This window comes from Lonchura striata, chromosome Z (assembly GCF_046129695.1).
Source record: "Lonchura striata isolate bLonStr1 chromosome Z, bLonStr1.mat, whole genome shotgun sequence".
In the NCBI taxonomy this organism is placed as follows: Eukaryota; Metazoa; Chordata; class Aves; order Passeriformes; family Estrildidae; genus Lonchura; species Lonchura striata.
Window position 1 is genome coordinate 84,138,123 of NC_134642.1, and position 17,751 is coordinate 84,155,873.

The 17,751-nt window shown below is 53.2% G+C and overlaps 1 pseudogene; it reads left to right on the plus strand.

The window, feature by feature from the left end:
* Nucleotides 1-3,797: 3,797 nt before the first annotated feature.
* Nucleotides 3,798-14,943, plus strand: LOC116184595 (centrosomal protein POC5-like; annotated as a pseudogene).
* The last annotated feature ends 2,808 nt before the right edge of the window (nucleotides 14,944-17,751 follow it).

The window sequence follows — 17,751 nt, forward strand, 5'->3', positions numbered from 1 at the left end:
ATAGGCGATGCCAGTTTTATGTTCTATTCCCCATTGCTGTAGGAAGCCTGCGAGTTCCCTGGAGGTGTACCTGGGCCCGATTCCAATTTTAAAGGAATGTGAATGCATTCGAAGTCACACCCTGCCAACTCCCGAATCCGCATTCTAGCTTTGCGGATCAGTTCGGCCACCAGCTCCTGTGGCTGGGTCATTCTTTTGGATCTAGAGTGACTCAGGAATACCCACTCTATGATGGAGAGTGGGTCCCTTTTGTCATGATCCTTGCCCTTCCCCAGGGTGTCTGTCCACTGGAAAATGACTCCATGGAGGTGTGGCAGTCTGCCCAGTATGATGAATTTGAAGGGCAGGCCCGGATCACACCTGTGGGCCTGCCTGGCAGACATCGCCTCCTGGACCCTCTGCAGAGCAGCTCTGGCCTCTGGGGTGAGCTCCCTGGGAGAACTGGGCTCTTCCCCCCCTTTCAATAAATCGAAAAGGGGGGCTAGGTCTTCGTTGTTAATACCTAACCAGGGTCTCACCCAGTTTAAAGATCCGCACAGCTGCTGCACGTCTGATAATGTCCGGATTGAATTTTTAATGGCCAATTTTTGCGGAACAATGGTCCGCTTGTTTATTTCCAAGCCCAGGTACTTCCAGGGTGGCATCTTTTGAATCTTGTCTTCTCATAGCTCGAACCCTACAGCAACCAACGCACTGGTTGTCAGTTCAAGCGCGTGTGTAAGTAGATCGCCGTTGGGGGCACAAATAAGGCTATCATCCATATAGTGCTGGATGATCACGCCCTCGGTGGCTGCACGCACAGGGGACAGCAATGAAGAGACGTACCACTGGCAGATACTTGGGCTGTTCTTCATGCCCTGAGGAAGCACTTTCCAGTGGTATCTCTCCATTGGGGCTTCTTGGTTGATGGAAGGAACCGAGAAGGCGAACCGTGGCGCGTCATCAGGGTGTAGGGGAATTTGAAAGAAACAGTTCTTTATGTCGATTACTGCCAATTCCCAATTTTCGGGCAACATCGTAGGGGACGGCATCCCTGGTTGGAGAGGACCCATATCTTCGATGACGTTGTTTATTGCGCGGAGGTCGTGGAGGAGGCGCCACTCGTCTTTGCCAGGTTTTTTTAATACAAAGACGGGGGAATTCCAGGGAGATGTTGTTTCCTGGATGTTCCCTTTGGCGAGTTGCTCCTTCACGAGCTCCCGGAGCGCTTTTAATTTTTGTTTATTGAGCGGCCACTGCTCTACCCATACTGGTGTATCTGTGAGCCAATTGAGTTTCTGGGTAGGACGCTCCTCAGCGACCGCTGCCCGAAAAACCTGAGGGGTCGGGATGTCAATTGTGACCCCCCATTGGGCCATCAGGTCTCTCCCCCACAAGGGTTCCGTATAATCTAATATGAACGGGCGTAAATAGGCCGATTGCCCGTTCGGCCCCTCGAATTTTACGATGTTTTTAGATTGTTTTGCCAAATGAGAACCCCCTACACCTTGAATTTTTCCCGCCACGTTTTGCAATTCCCATCGTGACGGCCAATCCCGTTCGGGGATGACCGTCACGTCCGCCCCTGTGTCTAGGAGTCCGTTGAGATGTTTGAACTCCCCATCCTTCCGCATGTAACAGGATAACTTTGGTCTTTCCTTCCCAATGACCTGGGCCTGGCACACCTGGTAATCTTTCTTTGCTGACTTTTTCCATAAATCTTCAGGGTGCGCTGGAGGCCCAGATATCGGAATAGCTTGGGCGATGATTTGGCCCTTGGGAAGGAAGACCGGAGGATGGGAGCAATGCAGCCACAAAACCAATTGTTTAGGGTCTTTCGATGTTAGACAAGGTGCGATGGTAATGTCGAGTGGCGTGTATTTTGTGTCCCCAAGAACGATGTACTTACTGCGGATGTTCCTCCAGGTTCCTGGGTCCCTTGTGTCGACTGTGATGAAATGCCAGTCGTCGTCCTTCAGATACAGAGCCTCAGTCAGGGCCAACCTATATGGGGAGAAACCGGAAGAGGTGTTAAGGATCGGCTTGGGATGGTCGGGATTCCGGCCAAGCCAAGCGGCGGGAATGAAATCGACATCCTCCCACATATAGGTTGGTTCGCCAGCCGTAGTCTGATGCGTCACGTCCGGTAGATTGTCCTCAGGTGGGCTTTGATGACAATTGTCCCTCCCTCCCTCAGCTGTTAAACGTCCCACCGTATTTATGTCTTTGCGCAGGGAGGGACTGCGCTGACCCTCTAGTTTTTTTGTTTTCCCCCAAGGTTGGGGGCACTCCTCCCCTGCTGCTGTTGTTTGAATTTAAAAAATTCTTCCCGCATCGGGCATTGAGCAGCCCAATGACCCCTCTGCCTGCATAGGTTGCAGGCCTGCTGCTGTAGGTTTCCCCTCGGGGGTGCCCCTGGGGGGCGGTGGTCCGAGGAAGGCGTGGTTGGCGGCGTTACAGCTGCGGCAAAGGCTACTCTCCTGGCTGGTGTTCGGGGAGTCCTTTGCGTGTCCTGGGCAGGAACCGTCACCTTTCTGGCGCAAACCTGTAACATATTCTGCAAGGTCGGCTCAGGTTCCAGGGGGAGGCTGAGGATCGCCTGCCGGCATGCCTCGTTGGCGTTTTGCTTTGCCACCGTGGCAAGCATCCCTTCTCTCAGCCTTTCATCCGGGACCTGAGCCTCCATTGCACGGTGGAGCCGATCAACAAAGGTGACAAATGGCTCAAACGGTTCCTGTTTAATAGATAAAAAGTCAACAGCCGTTCCACTGGGTCTTAATTTAAGCAGCGCTTTTTCCGCCGCCCTGGTGCTAATTTGCAGCGCCTCCCGCGGGATCTTTTCCGCTTGCTTCCCCCCCTGTTGCCAATCCCCTTCCCCGCACAAATGGTCTAAAGATATTACAGCCCCATCCTCATCTCTGGAGCTGTCTGCACTGGCCCAGAGGTCGGGTAAAATTTCCCTGATCTCCCGCTTCCATTCGGACTCCCAGATGAGAAACTCTCCGTGGGTTATTAAACAGGAGACGAGAGTCCGAATGTCAGCGGGGACATGTTCGGCAGAGGAGAGGGTTGCTTTTAGCAAACCCCTGAAATACTCGCTCTCTCTGCCGAACTCCTTCTGGGCCTTGCAGAGCTCCTTGATGGTTTGTTGGGAGATGGGGGACCATTGTGCTAGGGGCCTGCCCCCCCGCCGCGGGGTATAGGTGACAGGTGCGGCTGAGAAGGCAGGTAGGGGTTGGGATGGATCAGGGTTCCCACGCTCCCCCCCTCCGGAACCGATGGCGTGGGAACCGGAAGTGAGGTCGTGGGAACCAGGGGGCGGAGCGGAAGAGGCGTGGCAAGGGGCAGAGGGAGTGGCCTGGTGGGAGCTCCCCTCCCCGGGGGTGGAGCTGAGGGGCGGGGTGAACCCCGCGTCACTGGGGGTGTGGTCAGGGTAGGGTGGAGGAGGGACATGGGTGGGAAGGTCCGGGGAAGGGGCGGAGTTTCAGGAGGCGGGAAGAAAGGGATTGTGGGAAGAAGAAGAGGCACAAGTGGCGGGAAAAGAAGACATGCGGTCACCGCCATCTTGTGCCCTGGGGAAGGAGAGGGAAGGGGAGCCATTTTGTGGGACCTGGGGGGAAGGGGAGGATGAGGGATTTTCGGGGGTTTGGGATAATTTAAACCGAACAGAATTCTTACGGGATGGGGCTGTACATTGCGGGGAAAAAGGGGAACGGGTAGCGGCAGGGACAGTGCCTGCACTGCCCTGCGGGGAGTCTAGGACATTCCCAGAGAGGCCAGAATCTGCCTGCGGACAACGCCGGGATGCCCGTCTGAGAATGCCCGACTTCAGGGAAGAGGGAGAGGGAAGAGGAGTAGGATTTTTCGCGCTAGCCGCAGAACTGGGGACTGGTTTGTCAGCGGCTGGCTGTGGCAGGCTTTCATAATGATTTTTAATAATATCTCTAATTTTTAAAGCCAATAGGGTAAATTTGGAGAGAGAAAGATCCGGCTGTCGCAAGATCTCTCTCCCTACCTGGTCCCAAAAAGGGACTTGATATAATTTAGCTGCCGAAACGTTGGGGGAAGCCTGAGACAGCCACCGGACAAACCTTTTGATTTCAGATTTTTTAACTTTAACTCCCCCCATTAACAGGATGCCCACAACTTGGGTATATAAGCCTTTCTGCGGCACGGACAGCTTAGCACCCATGCTGTCTGTTGGAAAATGTGCCGCGGGTTTACAGCTGGGGAAAATATGATCAAAACAAAGAAGACTACCCCTCCCGCTCCCGCCCAAATCCTTCACCTTCCCGCCCGGGAAGGGAAGCACCGAAAAAGAGGATTTCTTTCCCCAAACCCAAAGGGAAAAAGAAACCCGACCAAGAAAGGGATAAACCCTTAACCAGAGAAGGACAGGGGGGTGCCAGGGGCCCCAATAAAGAAAAACCTGGGGGTCCCAAAGGGAAGGGCAGAAACGAAAAAACCCAACTGTAACCTTACCGAACGAGGAGGAGCCGACTCCGGCGGTGCTGTCCGGAGCTACCGGATCCGTCCCCCGGGAGCGCCACCCGCTAAAACACGGGTCTGCTCCCACCGGGGGTAGCTGACGGCCACGAGGACAGGTCTTGGGGTCCCGAGGACCCTAAAAATCCTCTGTTGAGGGGTCCAGCGCCTAAAAACGGGGCCCCACGTTGGGCGCCAGCTGCCGCACTCCCGCCCCAGACCCTCGATCTCTCCAGCCCCGGCTAGCTCTTCCTGGGGCGAGAGTGGGCAGTGGAGGCACCCCCCGCTGCTCCTTAATAGGGTTTGGAAGGTGCCTTTGTGGGTCCCTGGGAAGGCGCTGGCAAGCCTCGTCAGTGTTAAGGAAAGGCGGATCCAGTTGGGGGCTGAATCTTCTTTATTGCAGGCCAACGGGGCCAAACGCACAGAAGTGGTGCCAGCCAACTGGAACAACTGGGAGGGGTCTGACATATATGGTCTATGGGAGGGGAGAACTTTGAGGGAGGGATACCGGGGAACCAATGAGGAGCGGGGAAGGGAGTGGCTCCGGGATGGGGTGATCTGACCTGGTCCAATGGGGAAGGGTTATGGGAGTGGCCCCAGGCCCTCGTCCAATCACTCGGTGCCCTGAGTAGAAGCTTCCAGATGGAGGGGAAGGAACACTGAGTGACGGACAAGGCGCCTGGGAGGGGACAGGGGAATATTGACAGGTATTGGGAAGGCGGAAAAGGGGGACCAGGTGGGAAAACAGAACAAAAGGATGTACCAACTTAACAATAGGGGGGAACCAGGGACAAACCATTGGGGAAATACAAATATATAAAGCATATATAAAAACATATAAATCGCACACCACCACACACCACCTGGGCTCCTGATCCCCCTGAAGTGTCTTTTTATTTCCCAGTGACTTTTTGGTGACTTGTGAGTGGCTCATTGCGGAGTGGAGCTCTCCAGGGGAGGTTTGTGGCAGAGGGTGTAAATTTGGCACTTGGGACATGGCTTAGTGGTGGGATTGGTAGCTATGGGTTAACGTTTGGATCTGATGAGAGAAAAATTTCTCCACCAAATGTTGTCAAACATTGGAGCAGACTGCCCTGGGCTGTGGTGGTGTCACCATAAATTTGAGGCATGAGTAAGTGGTTGTATTGGTAGTTTTGGGTTAATGTTTGGATTTGACACTGACAGCGACTCCGGGGCAAGCTTCTAAATGAGGACGGGCAGTGAGAAGCAGGGACAAGCAGGGACACACACTGGCATCCAGGGACACGCAGGCAGAACCAGGGACTCGTACACCCCTTGAACGTTGTAGCCAGCTGGCACCAGGCTCTTCTGTCAGGGAACAAGAGAAAGGATGAGAGGAGGTGCTGAGAGATGCACCTGGGAAGGTTTAGTTGGCTGTGGGGAAGGGTTTCTTGTCCAAGAAGTGTTGTTGAACACTGGAATCAGACTTCCCAGGGCTGTGCTGGTGTCACCATTGCTAGAGGGATTTAAAGAGGGGGTAAATTTGGCCCTTGAGACATGACTTGGGGGTGGGATTCAGGACCGGCCACCTCCATAAGACAGGTACTGACAGGGACTCGGGGCAAGGTCCTGCTTGTGGCCACACATGGGCAACTACGGACACGCACGGACAGCCAGGCACTGCCGGGAGAAGCACGGGCATCCACGGACCGTCAAGGATTGCCAGGGACACGTCCGGCAACCCTCGGACTCGCAGGCGCGGCCGGGACTGGCAGGCGCATGCAGGGACTCGCACCCCCCTGAACGTTGCTGCCTTTATTGGCATCCGCAGCCCCGCGGCGCGGCCGCTCCGCGCGCTCCTCGGGCCGGGCGAGGCCGAGCCCCGCGCTCGGCTCAGCGCCGGCGGCGGCGCCTGCGGCTGGAGCGGCGGCGCCGGCGGTACGCGGAGCGGCGGGAGGCCCGGCGGCTCCTGCGCACGCCCCGGCGGCGGGAGCGGCGGCGCCGGCTGCGGCTGCGGCTGCGGCTGCGGCTGCGGCTCCTGCGGGAGCGCCGCCGGTAGCGGGCCATGGTGCCCGGGGGCGGCGGCGGCGCGCCCGCTTTTATAGCGGAGCGGGCGCCGAGGGAGCGGCGTCAGCCCCCAGGTCACAATGCTCCCGGCGGAGCCCTTGCTGCACCGAGCCGTGCAGAGCCGGTGTCGCCTGCGAGGTCACAGCGGGTCACAATGGAACCCCTCGTGACGCCAGAGCTTTGCGGCGCTGGCAGCACCAGTGACAGCACAGCTGGCCTTTGTGACGCCAGAGCTTCAATGAGCCAACATCTCCGCTGAGGTCACACTTGGCCAGGATGGAATCCCTTGTGCTGGCAGGGGTTTGCAGGCTGATGTCACCTGTTACAGCACGATTGGTCCGTTGTGACATCAGCGTTTGGAAGCACCAAAATCACGAGGGAGGTCACAGTTGGCCGGGGAATCCCCTGGTTCCACCGGAGCTTCCCAGAGCTGATGTCACCAGTGCGGTCACAGGGGCCACATGGACACCCCCAGCCACAGCTCCAGCATCTCCCTTGACCTGCAATGCCCAGCAGGGAGCAAGATGCTGTCATGTGAAATGTATCCTAGTGGTTCCCAGGGTGGAGGCCTGGCCTTGTCATTGTGCCAGTGAAAAAACTGATGCCCAAAGAAATTGGAAAGGGAATTCTTTCCTGGGTTTGGAGCCCCACTTCTGCTGGACAGCACCAAGGGGAACCATTTAATTGGGTAAGCAAGGCAGAACCGTCCCACAGCCCCAAAAACTGATGCAAAGTTCCCCTGTGCCCCCAGTGCAGCAGGGCTGCAGAGAGAGCAGACTCTGACCTTAAAATAGAAAAAGGGAATGTCTTGTGCAGGGACTGGCCTGAAATGCCTGGAGGTGATGGCCTCTCCCAGCCAGGCAGAGCACAAGGCCCATGAATAGAGACCAGGACTGTCACCTGAGGAGATGTTCCCGGGCAGAGCCATGTGGGGAGGCACAGAGCACCCTGGGCTCCCAGCAGCCAGCCCTCAGGCTGAGAGAGAGCTCTTGCCATGGAGAAAGAGGTGCCTGAAGTGCAAATGGCTCCAAATGATGACAACAGCCCGAGGCAAGAAGGGATTTAGGACACTGGGGTGGACTGTGGTAATGGATCCTGGGTTCTCCAGGAGTTGTACGCCACTCTGGAGAGGCAGCAACTCTAGCTTCTTCCTGGAGCTGTGGGGCCAGATTCCATTGCTGGTGCTTATGAGGAACAACAAGGCACTGGTTTCCAGGAACATTAAGACTTGGGAAGCAGAAACAGACTGTGAGCAAATGCCAGCAGGAATGGATGGGGTTGGAGCAAAACCTTCCTTTCTGCTTCTCCCTGTGGCAGGGCCACAACCCGCAGAGGTGGGAGACTCTCACCTGGGCTGGCCACCTCTTCCCCAGGCCCTCTGAATTACCCAGGCCAGGACAGTGAGGGGCAGAAGGGTCATGCAGCTGCAGGCAGCCATGCTGACTGCTTCCAGGCACTCCCGCTCCCAGTGGACCTTGGCAATTATCGGGAGGAAGGACATGAATATGTGGCAAAGCTGACCAAGGGAGAGCAACACCGAAATGCAGGGGTTTCAAACAAGAATGTGGTAGTTCCCTTTCTCTCCTGGAGCCTGTGCAATCCTGCCTGTGCCAGAAGCTGGAGGGAATATACTGGGATTGGTGGTGGCTGGCAGAGGACAGGGAGCTGCATCCTGTGCAGCCTCTGCCTCTATGGTCTGGTTGTCTTCCTCCAACACTGCAGCCTCTCTGGGATGAGGACACAGCACTGCTGACCCACAGCATCAGCAATGCTGGGGCTGCCCAGAATAGTGAGAAGGCTGAGAGGCTGCTGCACCCTGGTCAAGTCAGGGATGAGAACCACCGCCCTGTGGCCAGAGCCAGCCTCAGCTCCAGCAGCTCCAGCAGCTCCAAATCAGCAGTTTCTGGGAGAGGATTGTCACCACCAGCCCTGCAGGATCCAGTGTGGAGGAAGAAGCTGGCACATTGGAGGCCAGTCACCCCTGGGGGGTCCCTGTTGTCCTGACCTGTGTCCAACCCTGCAGAGTGGGACCAGCCCCACGAGGAGCTGCAGTAGCTGGTGGCAGCAGGTCCCTGTGCCCAGGGCAGCATCCACAGTTCCTCCCCTCCTGGAAAGAGCAGGAACTACTTGCCCAGGTGGCCCTGGCACAACTCCAAGAGGTCAGTCCCTGTCCTCCAAGAATCTTCTCTTTCCAGCAAGAGACTGCCCCAGCAGCAGCAGCAGCTGCAGGGGTCTTGCAGCCCTTTAGTCAGGAAAGAAAATGAAATTAATTGTAATTTCCCTCACATGGTTTTTTGGCTTTTCCTCATTCTGGGGCCTCTCCCCTTCCCCTTGTGTCCCACTGTGGGTGTCACCCCTGTGCTGGGGGCCTCAGCTGTGTCCCCCAGAGCCCCAGGGACATGTCAGCCATGCCTCTTCTCACAGGAAATCCTGCTGCAGTCACACACCTGAAGCAGACGCCACACCTGAAGCAGTAGAGTGGGTGGGAAGGACAACTTATCACAGTTCCAGTGGGGGCTCAACTCAACATCACTCCTGGCTTCTGCTGGCAGCTCCCAGTTGCCTCACCTGGTGCCAGTGCCATGAGGGCCCTCCTGAGCGCTGACTGGCCTGAAGGAAGCCTCCTTGGAGCCCTGGACACCACTGCAGGGTGTCAGCATGGAGACCATGAACACAAGTGGCAGATTGTGACATTGCCTCCGTTGCTGACAACGCTTGGGCACCAGCAGAGCCTGGGACAATCTGTCCCAGACCTTGACTTCTGCCAACCAAGACTGCAAGGTCTGGAGGGTGAAGCCAGGCCTTCTCCAGTGCCGTGTGGTGTGTTGGGAGCTGCTGTCAGAGAATTCAGCAGCTCCCAGTGCCCATCCCAGAGCCATTGCTCCAGTGGTGCCTGCTTGGGGCAGCCAGGCATGGCAGGTGCAGCACTGAGGGTGACACCCCTGTTGTCTCTGCGGTGGCTGCAGGGCAGGTGACAGGGCTCAGGGAGACAGGAAGGTGTCCTTCCCCAGGAGCCTGGGCATTTCCTACCTTTCATTCCTTTCCCTGGCACTGCCAGTGTCCATGGCCTCTCCCTCCTGCAGCGTGTGATGCCATTGAGGGGAAGCATGTCCTGGTCTTGAGCTGTCCTGTGTGTGCTGCAGAGCAGAGGAATGGCCACAGGGACAGACAGCAACTGCCCCATCTGCCAAGACACTTGGGGTGATGTGGCTTCAGCTCTGCCCTGTTGCCACCAGTTCTGCCTGGGCTGCATCCTGTGGTGGGCCACAACAAATCCCTCATGCCCACTCTGCAGGACACCGATAGAGACCGTCAGGTTTTCTGAGGGGGGCGAACAGGACTATGTACAATTTGTCATCATCTCCACTGTGTGTAGCAGCATGTGGCTACAAAGATGAGGTAATTATTAACTTAGAGCATTAGAAAAGCAAAAGGAGAGAGTAGTGTTGATGAGAGCGTTTACACTGTGGCGGCTTCAGCATGTTAAAGCCAAACAAGAGGAATATGCAATTAGAATGGCAGATAGACATTTCCAGACAACTTTGGTGAAGAAAGTGTGGGCCACATGGCGCTCTGTTAGTGAAGAATGATGTAAAGACAACAAACCCTGTCAGTTAAGGGCGAAAGATGTGTGTGGTCAGCTCGCCAATGATTGTGAAGTGAAAATTGTGGAGTTAACTTGCTTTGGAACTGACAAGAGCTGAGATTCTGCGACTGCATACTGAAAGAGATCAGTATGAAGACACCATGAAGAAAGCCTTTATGTGTGGTGTGCTTTGAATCTGGAAGCAATGACCATGTTTCAAAGCAAGGACAGTAGGCCAGATCCTGATACAGGGAGCAGGAGAAATGATCATGCTACCACTGGTGCAGGAAGGCCACCTCCTTCACAATATAATCGACCCTCATCATCAGCTGCTCTTGATGCAAACATGTTTTGTAGCCACCTGGCTCATGCAAGCACTCCTGAGACCAGACTAGATTCAGATTCTCCAGTTACCGTCACTAGCACGACATCAGGATCTGGTGTGACATCAACTCAAAAACTGCCCATGGCAAAGGTAGTAACATCTGCACAACAGAAAGCAGGAAGAATGTCAGAGTCCAGATCACCCCTTTGGCTGCCCCGGATACCTTGAGACCCTGGCAAGGGGCTCAGGGACCTTGTCAAGAAGTCAAAAACACATGTGGCTTTGATTTTAGCCCATGGGAGAAGCTGCCAACCTTATATGAACTATTACAAGCCAAAAGGGTTTGAGTAGTGTAATAGGGGAATTTACACAGGGTGGGAAAGTAGAATTTTGGGGTTGTTTAGAACGTAATTCAGGGGTATGAGATGGAGGAATCTGGGCATGCCCTAGCCTTTTTTTCCTTCTTCTTGTCCTCCAAGTCTTGGTGTGATGGTGACACTTTTCTATTGGTCTAGGATAGGGACACACTTTCCAATGTAGATTTTATGTATTGGTACAGGAACTGTAAACACAGTACATGTAATTTTGAGTATATAATGTGGGAGATGCATGTGGCTTGGGGGAGACTGCCATGGCTTTTGTGCCAGCTGGACCTTGGCAGGTCAGAGAGAAATTATTATAGGTAAGAAAAATAAACAACCTTGAAAACTTGGCTTCACACATTCCAGATCTTTTCTTTCTGCATGAGAAAGACCTATTTGTCCTCCTCATCCTGGTCCTGTCCGAGTTTGTCAACTGCACAGTCGATGATGTACATCAAGGTGAGAGGAACTCCTTTCTCAGCGTGTGGGGTGGAGCACAACGGAGACGGTTACCTCAAACACCGGTGGAAAACACACCACTTCTGGGAGGATGTCGAGCTTGGGTGGAGTGTGCCTGCTGTCGCCAACAATAAGTATGGTGGTGTCATGGTTGGAGTAAGGGGGCTCCAGGAACCCCGCGGAGATGCGTACCAGGTCTTCATCCTTGAAGGTGACGGTGATGGAGCTGGAGAGGACCTGGCAGCAGCCAGCGTCTAAATTGTTGGTTCTTCTGAAGAGGCGGAGTCCGTCCTCCAGGCTCCGCCAATCCTCTGAAACTGGCCGCCAGGCCACTGGTCCTCCTGAATGGTAGGGAGGCCAGGGCCCTGTGAGGGGCCACTTGTTGTCCTTGTGCAGCCCCTCCTCGCGCTCCGCGGCCCGTTTCCCGCCGGTGGATAGGGCTGTGGTGGGAGGTTCCTAGGAGCTGGTCTTGGGAGGGAGCGTACTGATGGTAAAGGCGGTTGGGGGGCCAGTGGGGACAGTTGGCTTGGATGTGCCACATCTGGCCACACCCGAAACACCGCACAGTGTTCAAGTTCAACATCACCTCCCCCACTCCCTTACTCACGGCCAAGGCGATGTGGTCTCTGTAGATGTAGCTTTCACGCAGGTTTCCACCATTTTTGCGATGGTCGGCTCGGGGTCTTGAGGTAGACTGTGCAGGATCTTCTTGGTCTCCACCGTGGCGTTGGTGAATGCCATCTTGCAGAGGATTCCTCTCGCATGGCCGGGTTGTCGATCTGGCAATCAATTGCCTCTCAAAAGTGGTCGACGAACTTGATGAAAGTCTCTGTTGGTCCCTGGGTAACGCTGGAGAAGCTTTGGAGGGGTGTTCCCCCGTCTGGTATTTTTAACAGGGCGATCCGAGCGGCCTCACGGATGTTGTTGAGGAGGTCAGTCGGCAGCAGAATCTCATCCTCCGGCTGGCTGAGATTGCCCTCCCCTGCCAAAGCTTCCAGTCCCTCTTCACCCTCTCCTAAAGTGGCTGCCAGATTGTATTTCTTTAGGAGAGGTTTCAACAGTTTTTTCCACTGGACCTCCCATAGCAAAAGCTCGGTTGGGGTGAACAGTGACTTGGTTATGTATCGGAGGTCATGTGGTACTAAAGTATGTCCCGAGAAAGTCAAGTCCAAAATGGTTTTGAAAAATGGTGACTCCCTCCCATAGTCTTTGGCTGCCTTAACTTCAACGTAAGGCAGCTGCTCTCACCTCGGCCTTCCTCCCCTAGCCCGGGTCACCGGTGCCGCAAAGAGTTCTAGGTCGTTAGCGAACTCTATGTCTCCCTCCTTGATTGCCTTTTCCCTGATCAGGGCCCACCTGCCTCCTGGCTGATGTGCGGGCTGGGGGCTGCCACTGTCCTCATCCTCTGAAGAGGATGAGGCAGGACGGGCTAGGGCCCTGAGCCACTCCCTGACCAAGGGGCTCCGGAGACGGGAAGCCCGGCAGGCCAAGATGGCCTGCCTCCAGTCAGGCCGCGACTGCTGGTTCCGTTGACTTGGGAGCTGGAAGTGGCTGGAGAGGGGGAGGCGTGGCTGGGCCCACCCACCGAGGCGTGACCTTCCCCCCAGGGGCCCCACCCACTGGGACATGGTCTTCAAGTGGGCAGGTCCCTCCCACCGGGGATGTGGTCACAGGGGCTGGAGGGGTGGATCCCAACGCCGGGGCAATCGACATAAGAGGAGGAGGGGGAGGACCCGACGCGGGGGTGGCACCCGACGGATAGGATGGTGGAGGTGGGGGTGGCCGGGTGATGGCAAGAGCGGGAGTTTGTGGGAGGCCATTTTGTGAACAGTCCGAGGGCTGCTCGGCCATGCGGCTGACGCCATTTGTGTCTTTTGTCCCTTATGGGGACACGATTTTTGAACTGAACAAAACGGATTTGAACAAGGAGAATTGGGGAGCGGGACACGGGAATCGGAATGGCTCATACTGGGATGGCCAGTCCCAGCATGAGAAAGGGACAGAGTGGATCGGGGAACAGCAGGGAGACAGCAGCAGCCCTGTGCCTTTATTTAGCAGAGTTTGTCGCCTGATCCACCCTTAGGGGAAGTGGGAATAGGAATGGGGTAAGCGGAATGAGGGATAGGAGAACTGGGGGTCAAATATTCCCTCTTTTTATTAAATAAAGTAAAAATAGAATGAAAAAGTGGAAAAAAATGTCCCACCCTAAAATTCCCTTTAACTTGTGAATCATATAACAACCTCCCAATTTTTCCTCAAAACAGAACAGAATTAAAATCCTCCCTTTTAGTATTGGGGAGGTGGTCGAAAATGAAATTAACAAAAGATTTTAACTCCCACTTTTTAAAAGAAACGTTACCCAGAATTAGGGATGCTTTAACTTGGGCATAAAAATCCTGCCTAATCGGGGACAGGCGATTGCCCATTCTCCCAATAAAGGAAATCCCCAGGAAGCAAAGGGAAAACATAAAGAAAAGAGGCTGGGTCGGTGCCCGCAGAAGGGGGCAGAACACTCACCACACACACGCAGGACCGCAACCGAAAAGAAAGAAGAAAGGCACTTCGCTAGGGTGGCACAAGCGCTGCAGGTCTTGGCGACTTGGAGGCTTCCCCTGAAGTGATGAATTCCAAGTGGGAAGGTGTCTGCAGCACACCGCACGGGCGCTCTTCTAAAACAAAGATTGCCTGCTGGTGGACCAGCTGTCGAACGACGCTTTAGGATCCAGCGAAGAGCGGGTCACAGATCCTCTCTCTTCGCGGAGACGTTGTCGACTGACACCCAGGTGGTGTCGGCCCATTTGGGCACCAGTTGTAGAGGCTATCCCTGAAAAGTTTAGCTGAGTCTCTACGATGGTAATAATAAGCTCGCACCAAGGCGGAATGTCTCTCCAAACCTGCTTTATTCGTCGAGGGCTGGGTGTCAGCAGGGATCTGTGACACGTCCACTCAGCGAGGGAGCAAGCTCAGAGAGCCCTGAGCAGGTGCAGAGTAGGAGGGGCAGGATACAAAGGATCCAACAGGAACAGGGTTTGGGGGAGGAATTAGGATGGGGTGATAGGGATACAACAAATGAGGATGAGGGAAGGGGGTGGTAACTGGGGAAGAACCAATTACAATTAGAGAACTTAGGAACCTCCTAGAATAAAGGGTAAGTATAAAAGGTGATGGATATAGAACATTGTAGAACTAAAGGTGGGTATAACAGATGATTACGTAAGTCAGGGGGAGTGGTAGGTTTGATGGACATCCTGAGAGGCAGGAATCTACACCACAGCCTCCTCCCATGGCATGCCAGGGGGAACTCCTCCCAAGTCCCCTACCACACTTTGGCAGCCGGGCTAGGGAAAAAAGGACTTTCACGCTGTTGGGGGTCTTGCCAGCAGACCCTGACAGAAAAACAATCCCTGCTCAAATCACAGGCTGAGCTGATATGGGACAAAAATCAGAGCTTCTAGGAGTTTAGCAGTGATGAGACTTCCTCCATCCATGAGCTCAATTATTGTTGAGAAACATCATCCAGTCACTCAAAAAACCAAGCCACTGCTGCTGAGTATCCTTGAACTGTGCTTCATTCTTCTGGCTCAATGGCTGTGAGACTTGCAGGACAAGCTGGGCGAGGGCTTCAGGGCCAATCTCATACCAGCGTTCAGTGAATAAAACTTGTTAACTGTCTGTCTTTCTTGCCAGTAGGGGTTTTTAATCAAAGCACCTCTTCCTAGTCTTTTCAGATTTGATGCAGTAAGGCCTAAAAATACATATCACATTTTTATGCTTGTTTAAAAAATTGAAGTTTTTTTAAGTAAAAGTGGTTTTATAATAAAATCTGGAGGGGGTAAAAAGATCTTGGAACTGTTGTTTTACCTCAAAACTTTTATTATTAAGACAAACACTGTATAAGATTCTCTCCTTCCTGATGATAATGAAGGTGTCCATCACAAGTTGTGCCCTCCCCAGTTCATGTCTATCATTGTTCATATCATCCCTTAGTTCTGGAAAGTTCCCTGTTCTCTGTTTCCCTATTGGTTCTCGTAAGTTAACCATCCCTTTCCCTTGTTCCCATTGGATTTGGTTATGGAGGCATGAGGAAGGAATACAGAGGTGATACATAAAAGGGGAGCACGAACAAAAAAAAGTCTTGAGCACACCTGTGCCCAGGCTTTTAAAATCTTTCAAAACAGGGGGTGGACACCATACAGCAACCAATGAGGAACTGCTAGGGTGTTTCTGTTTTGTTTTAAACAAATCAGAGCCAGGGGAGGAGAAAGTATCTGGCTGAGGGTTGGGTCTGAGGGTGAGGGACAGGGAACTTTCTGGAACAAAGGGTAGGGTTTGGGCTGATGGACAGGGCAAAGGGGCCGGGTTGCCTTGACAGGCAGGGAAGGGTCTGGAAAATAGGGAGGGGATTCTTTGAGGGACAGCTAGGTAGGCAGTATAACACAGGGGAGCAGCCAACTATAATAATTCGGGGACACTGGAACATACCATAAGATATCAGAACATTTGACTTAAGAAACTTCTTAACACTCCATAACTGGATTCTGAGCACTCCCAAGAAGATGTCCTTAGTTGTCAGATATATGACACGAATAATGCCATCAAAGAGAAAAAGAAATCAGCTGAACTCTGGCACTGCTTCACCCTCCATTAAAACGCAAAGCTGCTCTGTACCCTTCTCATTAATACAAGCACAGAAATACTGACAGCTGTGGTTTGCAAACTCAAATTGTTAATAGGCATGAATGTGCTTGCCTGCTGTCTCTCAGCACAGGTGCACATTCCTACCACACCCAGGCAGCAGGGCACAGCCTTTGCTTTCCCTGGGTCAATGTCCCTGAGCTCCAGCAAGGGCTGGGGGAACTGCAGGAGCAGAGGACGCCCGTCCTGTGCTGGGTGTGCCAGATTGAAAGGCAAGGTGTGTTCCATTTGCCACCTGTATGGCAGCTATCTTCTGTTAAGTGGGCAGTTTTCTTTATCTCCTCCATAACCAATTCTCCCTCTGGGGACACATCTGCTGATAATGAGCTATTGAATGTCATAATAAGAACGATAACGTCCCACTGTGAGATGCTCTGCCTAGAGGGAGTAGCCAAGCATTCCTAACTGGATATAATCTCAGTTTTAGGGACACCAGACTCAGGCTTTTCCACTGGCTTTTCAGGAGGACTGCAGTCATTCCAATTTGGATGGCTACCAACACCCTGACCAAAAAGGGTGTCAGGTTGTATTCTGACTCTGTCGGTGGTTTTTCTTTTATATTATTGCATGTATTTTGCTTTCTTTTTTGCTTTTCCTAATAAACTGTATTTCTGACTTGGAGCCTCTCACTGGTTTTGCTTTCAAACCAGGACACTGGGACAGGGCAAAGTTCTGCCAGGCTAATTCAGCCACAGGCCTGCAGGGATTTCCAGCAGCTCTGCACCTCTGTGGGTGTTACAGAAGCACAGAGAGCTGAGTGGCGACCCAAGGGCTTGACCAGCCAACATCCTGCAAAGAAACCTGCTGGAAGCAGCGCATGCCTGGCACATCCACAGCTGGGTGACTCAGAGACATCCATCAGCCAGCAGCGCCCTGGAGCTCTTCCTCTTTGGAGCTCTCCCACAGGGAACGTGTTCAGGATTTTAGGATTTACACAGTGGGTTGAGTAGTCAAAAATCTGTCGTTTCATTGCCCAGCTTTACTGGAACTCAGGGATCATTCACCTTCACTCACTGCCAAGATCCTCACACATCTGTGGGCAACCCCACTAAGCAGGTAGAAAAGGGGTTAGGGCTGGCCAACGACAGACTCATTGTTTCCTGCTTGGTGATGTTAGCTAAAGTTATCTGCACATTTTATTTCAGCTGGGGGACTACCCATGTGTACATGGAAGGAGGAAGCCAAAAGAACAGTAGCAAGTGAGCAAGGATATCTGGGTCAACTTCTTGCCTGTCTTAAGATGGTTTCTTTGGTCTGCAGGACAATGGTGCACTCAGTGAGTTTGTACTCTAAATATTTCCATGGGGGGATTGCTGCATTTTCTCCTCAGCTGTAGATAGTCCAGCTTTACACATCCCATCAATTACTTCAGCAGCAACAATTTGTAAGCCTGTATTGTCTTTGGGCTATTAAAATATTATCCATAGAATGAATTATGGTGGATTGGTGGAACTTCCTGCAAATAGGTGATAAGATTTTGGCCACATACCACTGGCATACAGCTGGGTAATTCCTCATGGCTTGTGGGAGCACAGTCCAATGGAATCTTTTCAAGGGTGATTGTCTGTTAATTGAAGATATTGAACAAGCAAACTGCAGTGCATCCTCTCAGTGGAGTGAGATACTAAAAAAACAATCTTTGATATCAATAATCATTAGTGACCAGTCCATTGGAATCACGTTGGTGATGGTAACTCCAGCTGTAATGGTCTCATTTCTTCGATTACCTCATTAACTGTTCTTAAATCTCACAATAGCCTCCATTTTTCATTATGGGGCTTTTGGTAACAACCCACATGGCTTCTCCGATAACAAGTTAAGTTTTAGGCTGC